We start from the raw sequence: 13172 nt of genomic DNA on the forward strand, positions 1-13172 counted from the left end.
TTCCCTGGTAACCCTAAGTGCGCTCTTATCTCCTGGCAACCCCAGGATTACACTCAAATTCCCAGGCAACCCCAAGTGCACTCATATCTCCTGGCAACCCCAGGATTGCACTCAAATTCCCCAGTAACCCCGGGAAGGCCCTGGCAACCCCACGCGCGTTCATATTCCCCGGTAACCACAGGCATGCTCAAATTCCCCGATAACCCTGGGAAGGCCCTGGCAACCCCAGGTGTGCTCTTATCTCCTGGAAATCCCAAGATTGCACTCAAATTCCCCGGCAACCCCAGGAGGGCCCTGGCAACCCCAGGATAGCACTCAAATTCGTCGATAACCCCGGGAAGGCCCTGGCAACCCTAGGTGCGCTCAAATTCCATGGAAACCCGAGGTGCACTCAGATTCCTCGGCAACCCCAGGAAGGCCCTAGCAACCCCAAGCACGCTCATATCCCTTGACAACCCTAGGAAGGCCCTGGCAACCCCAAGCGCACTCTGATTCCCTAACAACCCTGGGAAGGCCCTGGTAACCCCAGGCGCACTCATATTCCCTGGCAACCCCAGGCACACTCATATTCCCTAGCAACCCCAGGCACACTCATATTTCCTAGCAACCCCAGGCACACTCATATTCCCTAACCCCAGGCGCACTCAAATTCCCTGACAACCCCGAGAAGGCCTTGGCAACCCCAGGCACACTCTGATTCCCCGAGAAGGTCATGGCAACCCTAGGTGTACTCATATTCCCTAGCAACCCCAAGCACACTCAGATCCCCCGGCAACCCCAAGCATGCTCACATCACCTTGCAACTCACAAATGCAGTAGTCTAGGGGGGGGGGACAAACTCCATCCATCCCGTACACTAACAATAACATTTTACTAAAAAACGACACTAATCTCGACCTTTGATAACTCATTCCCATAGGAAGGCTCAGATGGCCCTCTTATGCGCTGACCAAAATCTTCCACAAAGGTCTGGAACTCATAATTAACCCTTCGGGCTAGTTGCCTTGCCAAACATGGTTGAGATAAACTCTAACTTATGCCAATTATTTAGTTATACTATGACTGAACCCTTACTACATCGCCCATGAAGGGCCTCGCCCTTCATTACATCGCCCATGCCAATTATTATTCACTTGAGGTCAGCTTCATTACATCTTTCTCAATTCATTGAAACTAGCAGTACATATCAGAACACAAAGACCTTGCTGCATTTTTATGATCCTAAGGTGATTATTGCCCCCCTCTCCAAACAAGCCACCTCTGGATGGCATGGTTGGAGTTCCAGAGCTGGTGGATAGGTTTTATACATCAGTCAAGAAGGTGGTAATCTATTATTTTGGATTATGCAAATCTTTGTGTGTGCATAATGCATGAATTGCAGTGATTTTTTTTGATAATTATGCATTCCAGTTAAATTACATGTTCTGTTTTCAACTGTGCAGGTTGTAATGTCTCATGGTTGCAAACCACTCACTATGGATATGACCATATTTTCGATGCATGGCATTTTTCTTGATTAGTAGATGTTTGAATGACTGCTATTGTGATCATAATTGCCCAGGTATGTATCAGCATTAGGTATTAATTCAAATGTCCTACTTGCTTGGGCCCAACCTTTGGGTGCATGGCTGTAGAGTACATTCGACAATGTTTCTACCCTAAAAAGAATTGGGCTATGTTTTGTTCATTTTGAATATTAAAATAATGTTATGCTTTTTAAATACACCTGTTTACATAAATTGTTATCAGTAGTACCATATTAGTACGAATTTTGTGAATTCCTGGCATTGCATAAGTAGCTCTGTAGGGATGTATGTAACGTAGATGATATCTGCTCAATGCTTTTACAGTTCTAATCTTCCTTTGTTGCTTAAAATTAAAAAAATATTATTATTTTTTTCTCTTTTGATCAGTAACAACTAACAAATACAAACTTTTTTTCGATAAATAAACATAATTTATTAGTGAACTACTGAAACATGAGAAGAGGTTGTCATTACAGCTTAAAAGAAAATGAGAGTATGACACTGGTTTCTGTTCCCTATGCAAATTGCATTTGGCCTAAGGCCAAACTTTTATCAAACCCTTGTACCCATTGAACTACATGTCCTTTGAAAACCATTTAAAGGCTTAAAGTGTTTGATATCATTTCTATAACTCCACAAAGCTGCTTTACTTCCTTTTGTTAACCATCTGATTGTAACATGGGTGCCCCTTTAATAACCAATTATTCAACTCCCATCTCCTTTATGTTTCATACTCCGGTAACTACTTGAACTCCACCGATTGGACCTGAAAACATTCCACGAATGAGTCCATTCTCAAATCTTACCACTCCCCCTACTGTAAAAATCTAGTTCCATCCATCCATCCCTTTGCCAGTGATTTCCACTCCCTCCTTGCATTTTGCTTTTTTTTTGTTGATGAGGCTGCAATTGCTGCCTAATTTCTAAGAATATCATTCATTATGAAATCCAAGAACAAATATATTGTTTTCAATCAATGTTTTCCATTTCTTTCTCTTTCCTTAAACAATCATGCACTCCTTTCTTCCCATATAGTCCAAATCATAGTAACCAGTGCAATTGTCCATGTTAATCTTCCTCCTTCTTTGACAACTTGATCATGGACCATCAAACAAATTGTCCAAACTAGTAGGGAGAGACCACTTGCATCTAAATAGAGCAAGGAAATATTCCGAAATACAATAGACAAATGGATAGGAGATTAGGAAGTGGTAAGCCGTCTCCCCATTCTTTTTTTTTTGCACACTAGACATGAATCAAGAGATTAATACCAGTTGGGTCTCTTCTTTTGTATTAAATCACTAGTATTAATGCTCGGATGGAAGACTTCCCAGCAGAAGACACTAATTTTCAGAGGGATGCGAACACATCAAACTTCCTTTACAACAAAGGACATCTGGGAGGGACTAGGAGAAAAGCAACCTTTCAATCTTGGATCAAGAGAAACCCCATCCAACACATGCAAAATGATAGAAACAAAAGAAATTTCAAAGTGCCTATGATTTTCTTACTTGAATAAAAAAATCAGAAAAAGAATGTGTTTTCTGATGTAATTTAGAGAGAAGAAGAAAAGAAGTCAACCTAGGTTCGAAGAGAAGAGAGAAGAGAAGAAAGAAGAGAAAGGGTGCGGTTGGATTGTTCTGGCCGCCCCACTAAATCTTATTTATATCTGTGACTTTAAAGAAGTAGAGTTACTCTAATACCCCTACTTAAAACAAAAGAAAATAAAAAAGGCCAAATCGGCCCAACTACCATAACTGTAACATAAAGAAATAAACCGTAAAATATAGTTTGGGGCTGGGACCACAGACACACTAATAGTCTATCAACAAACTCTACATTCTTCTTTGGCCAAAGGTTCAACTAAAACCCGAAGGAGGAGACAAGGGGATAGCAAGCTCAAAAATAGTTTTCCCTTTAAGAGAGGAACGATGAACATAGAGTGGAAACTACCTTTCAATGGAGACTCCCCAACCCTATGGTCTTCCCAAAATTCGATTGTATTACCAATGACAAGGCCATACTTGTTGTAATTAAGGAAGACAGGGAGGATACCATGAATGTCTCAAAGTAGAGTCAACAGTAGTTCTATGTGATAGACCATCGTCCCAACTTTTATTTGTGAGCCTATGCATACTTACCACAACCTGATGGCATAGAGAATGGGCAGATTTGTGGGATAGCGAAAACCTTTAACATAAAGTTGTGAGTATTCATGAGCTCTCAGAGTGGTTGGGATGCTGGAATTTTGTGTAGAGCTACCCTTACTTCTTCGTCGAAGGCAATTCATAGCACTCTTTCCCCATTTCTTAATCGCATCATCAATGATATCTTGCCTGGCAACAAGGTTAAATTCTTGGAAGATCGCTAGCTTGGAGAATCCTTGTTGAAATGTGTGTTTCCTTTTCTCTATGCCAACACTAATCTTAAAAAGAGATCAACTTTGGGTTGAAAGTTGGATTTTAGGAGAAATGCGAGAAAGCTTGAATTTATTCACACTTCTAGGTTTTTGAATTTGTTGGATGGGGTGGTTCTTGATAGCTCAGTTGGGGATAAACGAATATGGGTTCCTAACTATTAAGATAGGTTTTCTTGTAGTTCCTCTTTTAATATGTTGGTTAGGGTCACTCCCCACACTGAGTCTATCCTTGTGAGTTGTGACATATTGAGAGTTTTGGTGTCCACCTATTCCCCCGAAAGTTAGTACTTTTTGTTGGGATGTTTTCAATGGAAGTATCAACACCCGTGACATTTTGCAACAAACAAAAGACCTAGCTGGCCCTTATACCACTCTGTAGGACTGGTGTCCCACAAAAGACCATCCAATCAAAGAGGAACAAGAGTAACCCCATCTAACACATGCAAATGGCTAGAAACAAGAGCAATTTCATAGTTCATAAGGTTTTCTTCTTTAGTCCAATGTTTCAGCTAAACCCAAAGGAGACAAGGGGATAACAAGCTAAGAAATAGATTTGCATATAAGAGAAGAAACAACGAAGATGGAGTGGAAGTGATCTTTCAATGGGGACTCCTCAACCTAGGGCTTCCCAAGATTTGATTTTATTACCAAAGACAAGGTCATACTTGTAGTCATTGATAGATTTGTTGGGGATAAACAAATTTGGGTTCCTAACTCCTCAAGTAGGTTTTCTGGTGGTTTCTATTTTAAAATGTTTGTTAGGGTCATTCCCCTCCCCAGGTCCATTCTTGTGACATGTTGAGAGTTCTGGCCTGCACCTATCCCACAAATGTAGTGGCTTTTGTTGGGTAGTTTTAAATGGAAGTATCAACCCTCATGATGTTTTGCAAAAAAAAAATAAAAAAAAAGAGACCGAGTGGCCCTTTATCTCCTCAAATAGGACTTGTGTCTCACAAATGACCATAAAATCTAAGAGGATCTAGAGTAACGCCATCTAACAGATGCAAAAGGCAAGAAACAAGAGCAATTTTAGAGTTGAAAAGGTTTTCTTCACTAGTCCAAAGTTCAATCTAAAGCCAAAGGAGACAAGGGGATAAAAAGTTCAGAAATAATTTTATTTTTAAGAGAAGGAACGAATAAGATAGGGTGGAAGTGATCTTTCAATGGATAGTCCTCAACCAAGGGCCTTCCCATGATTTGATTTTTTTACCAAAGACAAGGTCAAACTTGTAGTGATTGAGGAATAGTGGGAGGATACATTGGATGTCTATCATAGGAAAGTCAAGAGTAGTTCTATGTCATAATCCATCATTCCATCCTATATTTGTTAGTTCAAGCATACTTACCACAATACGGTGGCATAATGTTTTGACGGCTTTGTGGGATTTCGAAAATCATAGGCATAAATTTGTGGTGAGCATTTATGGGCTCTCAGAGAATGGTTGGGATGCTGGAGTTATGTGCATAGATAAATTAACTTCTCCTTGGAGGGCTATTCATAATACTCTACCCCTATTTCCTTATTGCATCATGTATGGTCTCTCATATGGAAACAAGGTCAAATTCTTGGAAGATCTCTAGTTTGGGGAATCCTTGTTGAAAGGTGTATTTCCTCGTCTTTTCTCCATATCGAATCATAATTAGAAAACAATCTATAAGCTTGTTCTAACTCTTCATCCCTTGGATTTGATTGGAAGTTGGATTTTAGAAGAAACCCGAGAGCATTTGAATTTGTTCGCATTTAAGAGGATCTAGAGTAACGCCATCTAACACATGCAAAAGCCTAGAAACAAGAGCAATTTCAGAGTTGAAAGGGTTTTCTTCACTAGCCCAAAGTTCCATTTAAAGGCAAAGGAGACTAGGGGATAAAAAGCACAGAAATAGTTTTATTTTTAAGAGAAGGAATGATAAAGATAGGTTGGAAGTGATCTTTCAATGGAGAGTCCTCAACCAAGGGCCTTCCCATGATATGATTTTATTACCAAAGACAAGGTCATATTTGTAGTGATTGGGGAATAGTGGGAGGATACAATGGATGTCTATCGAAGGAAAGTCAAGAGTAGTTCTGTGACATAGTACATCATTCCAACCTTTATTTGTTAGCTCATGCATACTTACCACAACCCGGTTGCATAATGTTTTGGCATTTTTGTGGGATATCGAAAATCATAGGCATAAATTTGTGGTGAGCACTCAGGGGCTCCCAGGGAAGGGTCAGGATGCTGGAGTTATGTGTATAGATACATTAACATGGAGGGCAATTCATAGTACTCTTCCCCTATTTCCTTAACGCAATATGTATGGTCCCTCGTATGGAAACAAGGTCAAATTCTTGGAAGATCTCTAGTTTGGGGAATCTTTGTTGAACGGTGTATTTCGTCGTTCTTACTCCATATCGAATCATAGTTAGAAAACAATGTCTAAGTTTCTTTAACTCTTCATCGCTCGGATTCGATTGAAAGTTGGATTTTAATAGAAATCCAAGAGCGTTTGAATTTGTTCCCATTTAACAGGATCTAGAATAACGCCATTTAACACATGCTAATGGCTAGAAACAAGAGTAACTTCAGAGTTGAAAAGGTTTTTTTTTCACTAGCCCAAAGTTCCATCTAAAGTCCAAGGGGACAAGGTGATAAAATGTTCAGAAATAGTTTTATATTTAAGAGATGAAACGATGAAGATAGGGTGGAAGTGATCTTTCAATGGAGAGTCCTCAACCAAGGGCCTTCCCATGATTCGATTTTATTACCAAAGACAAGGTCAAACTTGTAACGATTGAGGAATATTGGGAGGATACATTGGATGTCTATCGGAGGAAAGTCAAGATTTGTTCTGTGTCGTAGGCTATCATCCCAACCTTTATTTGTTAGCTCATGTATACTTACCACAAACCGGTGGCATAATGTTTCGGCGGCTTCGAGGGATATTGAAATTTGTAGGCATAAATTTGTGGTGAGCACTCATGGGCTCCCAGAGAATGTTTGGGATACTGGAGTTAAGTGCATAGATACATTAACTTCTCCTTGGAGGGTTATTCGTAGTACTTTTCCCCTATTTCCTTATCGCATCATGTATGGTCTCTCGTATGGAAACAAGTTCAAATTGGAAGATCTCTACTTTGGGGAATCCTTGTCGAATGGTGTATTTCCTCGTCTATACTCCATATCGAATCTTAATTAGCAAACAATCTCTAAGTTTGTTCTAACTCTTCATCCTTTGGATTTGATTGGAAGTTGGATTTCAGAAGAAATGCGAGAGCGTTTGAATTTGTTCCCATTTAAGAGGATGTTGAGTAACGCCATCTAACACATACAAAAGGCTAGATGCAAGGGCAATTTTAGAGATGAAAAGGTTTTCTTTGCTAGCCCAATGTTCCATCTAATGCCAAAGGAGACTAGGGGTTAACAAGATCAAAAGTAGTTTTATTTTTAAGAGATGGAATGATGAATATAGTGTGGTAGTTATCTTTCAATGGAGAGTCCTCAACCAAGGGCCTTCCCATGATTTGATTTTAATACCAATGACAAGGTCAAAATTGTAGTGTTTGAGAAATATTGGGAGGATACACTGGATGTCTATCGGAGGAAAGTCAAGAGTAGTTCTATGTCATAATCCATCATTCCAACCTGTATTTGTTAGCTCATACATACTTACTACAACGCGGTGGCATAATGTTTTGGCGGCTTTGTGGGATTTCAAAAATCATAGGCATAAATATGTGGTGAGCACTCATGGTCTCTCAGAGAATGGTTGGGGTGCTAGAGTTTTGTGCATAAATACATTAACTTCTCCTTGGAGGGCTATTCATAGTAATCTACCCCTATTTCCTTATGGCATCATGTATGGTCTCTCGTATGGATACAAGCTCAAAATCATGGAAGATCTCTAGTTTGGGGAATCCTTGTTGAAAGGTGTATTTCCTCGTCCTTACTACATATCGATTCATTATTAGAAAACAATCTCTAAGTTTTTTCTAACTCTTCATCCCTTGGATTTGATTGGAAGTTGGATTTTAGAAGAAATCCAAGAGCGTTGAATTTGTTCCCATTTAAGAGGATCTAGAGTAACGCCATTTAACACATGCAAAAGGCTAGAAACAAGAGCAATTTCAGAGTTGAAAAGGTTTTTCTTCACTAGCCCAAAATTCCATCTTGGACCAAAGGGGAGTAGGGGTTAGAAAGCTCAAAAGTAGTTTCATTGTTGAATGGTGTATTTCCTTGTCCTTACTCCGTGTCGAATATTAGTGATTGAGGAATAGTGGGAGGATACACTGGATGTCTATCGAAGGAAAGTCAAGAGTAGTTTTGTGTCATAATCCATCATTCCAACCATTATTTGTTAACTCATGCATACTTACCACAACGCGGTGGCATAATGTTTTGGCGGTTTTGTGGGATATCGAAAATCATAGGCATAAATTTGTGGTGAGCACTCATGGGCTTTTAGAGAATGGTTGGGGTACTGGAGTTATGTGCATAGATAAATTAACTTCTCCTTGGAGGGCTATTCATAATACTCTACCCCTATTTCCTTATTGCATCATGTATGATCTCTCATATGGAAACAAGTTTAAATTCTTGGAAGATCTCTAGTTTGGGGAATCCTTGTTGAATGGTGTATTTCCTCGTCCTTACTCCGTATCGAATCTTAGTTAGAAAACAATCTCTAAGTTTTTCTAACTCATGGGCTCCCAGAGAATGGTTGGGATATTGGAGTTTTGTGCATTGATACATTAATCTTCCTTTTTTCTTTGACGACTTGAGCATGGAGCCATCAAACAACTTGTCCATTCTAACTCATGGGTGCATGGCTTAGCATGTGAAATCATTGGTTGTGACGCTTGAGCTATCTTCTGAAGGCCATGTCTTTCTCTTGTAGCACTGTCAGCATGCACACATGTATGTGCCTGCATTTTAGAGTGGTTTATCATTCATTCTTTTATGACATGGAACATTCGTTTTAACAATACCAATAATAGGAAAAAATTTGTAATGATGCTTGAACTACAAGAATATCTGCATAAGACCCATATAATGTGGCTGTTACAAGGAATTTCCTAACCAGGACTAGACTACTCCAAGCCCAACCCTCTTCATCCTTTAAAAGACATCAAGACTATCAATCCTCTTCTACCCAATCCTCTTCCTATCCATAGGAGGAACAAGAGTTTTTAGGTTAACTACTTTTTCTATCAGTAGGTTAACTACATTTTCTTGTACTATGGTTGTATTATTGTTTATGTCAATTGGATTCTTGTTCAATAAAACTACTCTGCGTTTTCAATTTAAAGCCAAACTGTATAAGATTCAAACTTGGAAAATTATAATTTTAATTATCGGAAGACCAAGAATGCTCAATATGTCAAAGGTGATGAGCAAATGGTTTTTGTAACAGATGACTAGGTGCAAGATAGAATTATTATTAAAATTTATTAAATGAAAATCCAGTTCCTAGGACTAGACAGGAATCTTTGGGTACTTGTACAACCAGGTGTTTGGAGTCAAACAAGCTGAAGCAAAGATGAACACAAGAAAGCTTTGGAACCAGGATAATGCCTTGAAATAGGTTAAGGAATTATCTATTGCAGTCGAGTTCACCTCTGTTCTTACGACAGTGGTTAGAGATTATGATATACATGATGGAGTAACATGACTAGATCTCTTTAATTGGGTTTATACTGAGCTTTCAGGGAATTGGTTCGTACTACGTTAGAATGGAGCGTAGCGGACTAGTTCTGTTTAGGACTGATTAGGTGGTTCTTTTTGTTGCAATTCCTATTTTTCATAAAATCTTGTTGGAAAATAAATATAATTAACTATTTGAGTTTCTCATTGAAGTTTCTGTACAAATTCCTTCACATTTTCTCATAAAATACATGTATATTTGTTTTCATCAAATGTTTTCTGAAGATATAACATGAAACAACATGACTCCACAAATAGAACTCTGCTATAATAATATTTAAGTTGCTTACACTATAAAGAAACTGGTAAGCAGAATTTCTTGAAAATAGTGCATAGATAGTGTTATAGAGAAAGAAGTTTTTAAGTGGCTGTTTTCTGGAAGAAGCATACTTCTAATATTTATAGAGGTGATGAACTGGTCCATGATGCCATTCAAGATAGGGTCTTCTGTGACTACTGTTTCAAGGCTAACAAAATTTTCAATGTGGCCTATGGTGTTGATAATGTTAGAAGGAGACAGGTGCTGATATCAAGCATTATCCTTCTTAAGACTGCTTTGGAGCTTCTCCGAAACATTTCCAAGCCCATCTGTGAAAATGAAAAATATGCTTCTATATTTGAAAAGGTTAAGTTACACTTGCTTTTGCTTACATTATTATATGTGTTTATATGATATTATGTGTTTTTTTAGCAAATAAAAACTCATAAGTGTTGTGATAATAATGTATTTGTGCCATGCTGATATCCATGTTCTTTTATTTCATTCTTATTTACTAGCGGTGACTCATGTGATGCATTGGATGCTTTCTAAAAATGTATTTTTAAGGGAAAAAAATGAAGTTACGGTGATTCACCGAAGGTTTTATATATTTCTGGTTCTTTACATATAAAATAGGAGGAAAAACAATTTTTTCCTTTTAAGTTATTGAGCTTCTAGCTTATTCCTATATATATTTATACTTTATACCATCTATAGATTGTTGTTGGACTATCAGGTCCCATACCCAGATATCATGTTTTCTTTCCAAAAGATACTTAAATTATTAGATGAGGTTTGCTAAGACCATTAGTCATATACCAAGCAAGTTCCTTGCATTTTTAGCACAAGATGACTATTGAGAATCTCTTAGCAAATAATAGAGATTAAAGAATTGATTTGACTTAGAATTAACTAATCCTTATTATAATCTCAGATAGGGGGTAAGGTGACCTTGATTAGGGCTACATTTGCCAACCTTCCAACCTATACTACCTATCAGTGTTCAGGAGTCCCCCAAGGGAGGCTAAGAAACTGGAGAAGGTAATGAGGGACTTTTTGTGGGAACCAGGGGAGGTGAAAAAGGATCATCTGGTTAGATGGGAGATAGTTAATAAACCTAAGGAAGAAGGGGTCTAGGGATAGGGAATATAGTGCTGAAGAATGTAGCCCTCCTTGGAAAGTGGTTATGGAGATGGCCCCGAGAGAGAGAGAGAGAGAGAGAGTATGGCATGAGGTGGTGCTTAGCATTCATGGCTGCTCAGGAAATGGTTGGGATGGTGGGATATCTCGTCGAGCTACCCTTACAACACCTTGGAAAGCTATACATAGTATTCTCCCTCGCTTCCTCAGTTTTATCAGGTATGATGCCTGTTCCGGTGATGTTATCAGGTTCTGGGAGGATGTTTGGGTGGGTATTCAACCCCTCAAAGATCGATTCCCCTCGCTTTACCCTATCCCTTCACAAAAATTAGCTGATTGCAAATTTTCTTCCGAACCCGTAAAGTCCCTCGTCTTTAAACTGGGATTTCGGTTTTTGTAGGGGATTAGGGATGGTGAGTCGATTTGTATCACTGAGCTTCTTCATTTACTAGAGTCTGTTTGTTTGGACCCCACTTTGTCTAATCAAAGAGTTTGGACTCCTCTTCCTAAAGGTACTTTCACTTGCTCTTCTTTCAAAAATTCCTTAGTTCCAACCCCTATTCCCAAGGGTTCCCTTTCAAAGAAGTTTGGGCCTGACCTATCCCTCCAAAAATTGTTGTATTCTGTTGGAAAGTCTACTATGGGAAAATCAACACCTTGGAAAACTTGCAGAAAAAGAGACCCTCTCTTTGTTTCTCCCCGAATTGGTGTTTCTTGTGCAAGGTCCAGAATGAGGACCGTTTCCATTTGCTGATTTCCTGCTCTTTTGCTACAAACTTATGGAGTTGGAGTTAGTTTATTTGGAGGTAGGTGGTCTCCACCAACTGATTTGAGTATATTATTTAACCCATCTTTTTTTGTTTGGCACACTAGAAGAGGCAAGTTCATGTGGAAATGCGTCAGGGCAGCAACCTTATGGACCCTATGGGAGGAAAGGAATGCAAGAGTTTTCATAGAGAAGGAAAGAAGATTAGATGAAGTGAAGGACTGCATCCTAAGAAGAGCAATACATTAGCTGAAAACCGTGGAGATATTTGATGATTTTTCTTTTGATGACTTGTGGAGGAATTGGTTAGTAATGTTTTGGGCGAAGTTGTAATTTTTTGTCTCTACCTATTCTTTTGTTTTCTTGATTGTACTTAGAAGATAAGTGTGTTTGTCTTCCTTATGTAACCTCTTTGGTGAATTAATGAAATTGTTATTGATCAAAAGAAAAAAAAGGAATTGGTTAGTAATAGCTAATACTTCTACAAAGAAGAATAAACGCTTGTCAGAATGGGATCCACCGTCAGAAGGTGTCATCAAGTTAAATTTTGATGGAAGTAGCCAAGGTAACCCTAGGCCGTCAGGTATAGGGGGTGTCTTGAGGAACAAGAACAGCAACATCATCTCCTTATTCTTAGGACCGGTGGGAGTGGGGGACTCTACGAGGGTAGAAATACTAGCTGCAGTACAAGGAATTCAGATCGCTAACCAGCTTGGGGTGGAGCATCTCCTAGTTGAAGGGGACTCTCAGGTAGTAACAAGGTGGCTTCTAAATCCGGATGCTACCATTTGGGGCTACAAAGACCTCATCAAAAAAGTAAAGTGGTTAACTAGGAATATGAGATTTGAGGTAAAATGGGTAAGTAGGTCAGCTAATACTGTGGCTGATTCTCTAGCTAAATAGGGGGTATCCAGGGAGATCCTTTTTTGTGCTACTTTGTAAGTTGTTATAATATTTTGGAAGCTGTACTTAACTAACCTGGAGAGGTTGCATCTCGTGCCTCTCCTTGGGACATTGTACTCTTCTCCTCTGCTTATTAATAAACTTCATTCATTTATCAAAAATAATCTCAGATAGCTGCCGCCATGCTTCATACATTGATATATTTTAAGGATTTTCACATGTTCCAGTCTCTGCTCTCTACCTTTTTTTTTCCTTTTTTTCACATTATTGAAAATTAGGATCTACTAATAGAACTATATAAAATTATTATAAGCTCTTTAATGAAAAGTAAAAGTTTCTTGATATAGGAGTTCTAACATGTCATTGCTGTAGTTTTAATTGAAATTTTTGGGGTTTAATCACAGCTTACCCTCCAAAAGAAGAAGGATTGTTTAGTATACAAATATAAAATGTAGTTACATGAATAATAATTAAA

General features: G+C 38.7%; 1 long non-coding RNA gene across 2 annotated transcripts; it reads left to right on the forward strand.

Annotated features, from left to right (window-relative positions):
- The first annotated feature begins 1134 nt into the window (after positions 1–1134).
- On the forward strand, positions 1135–12791 carry LOC148803606 (uncharacterized). 2 transcript variants are annotated; one of them, XR_016077504.1, is made up of 4 exons: positions 1135–1320; positions 1443–1561; positions 10140–10254; positions 11902–12791. It is a non-coding gene; the product is annotated as an uncharacterized LOC148803606 (long non-coding RNA). The 2 variants fall into 2 exon arrangements; XR_016077503.1 differs by lacking the exons at positions 10140–10254; positions 11902–12791 and having other exon boundaries at positions 1443–1769.
- The last annotated feature ends 381 nt before the right edge of the window (positions 12792–13172 follow it).

Source organism: Nelumbo nucifera, chromosome 1, assembly GCF_055504915.1.
Source record: "Nelumbo nucifera cultivar China Antique chromosome 1, China Antique-T2T, whole genome shotgun sequence".
In the NCBI taxonomy this organism is placed as follows: Eukaryota; Viridiplantae; Streptophyta; class Magnoliopsida; order Proteales; family Nelumbonaceae; genus Nelumbo; species Nelumbo nucifera.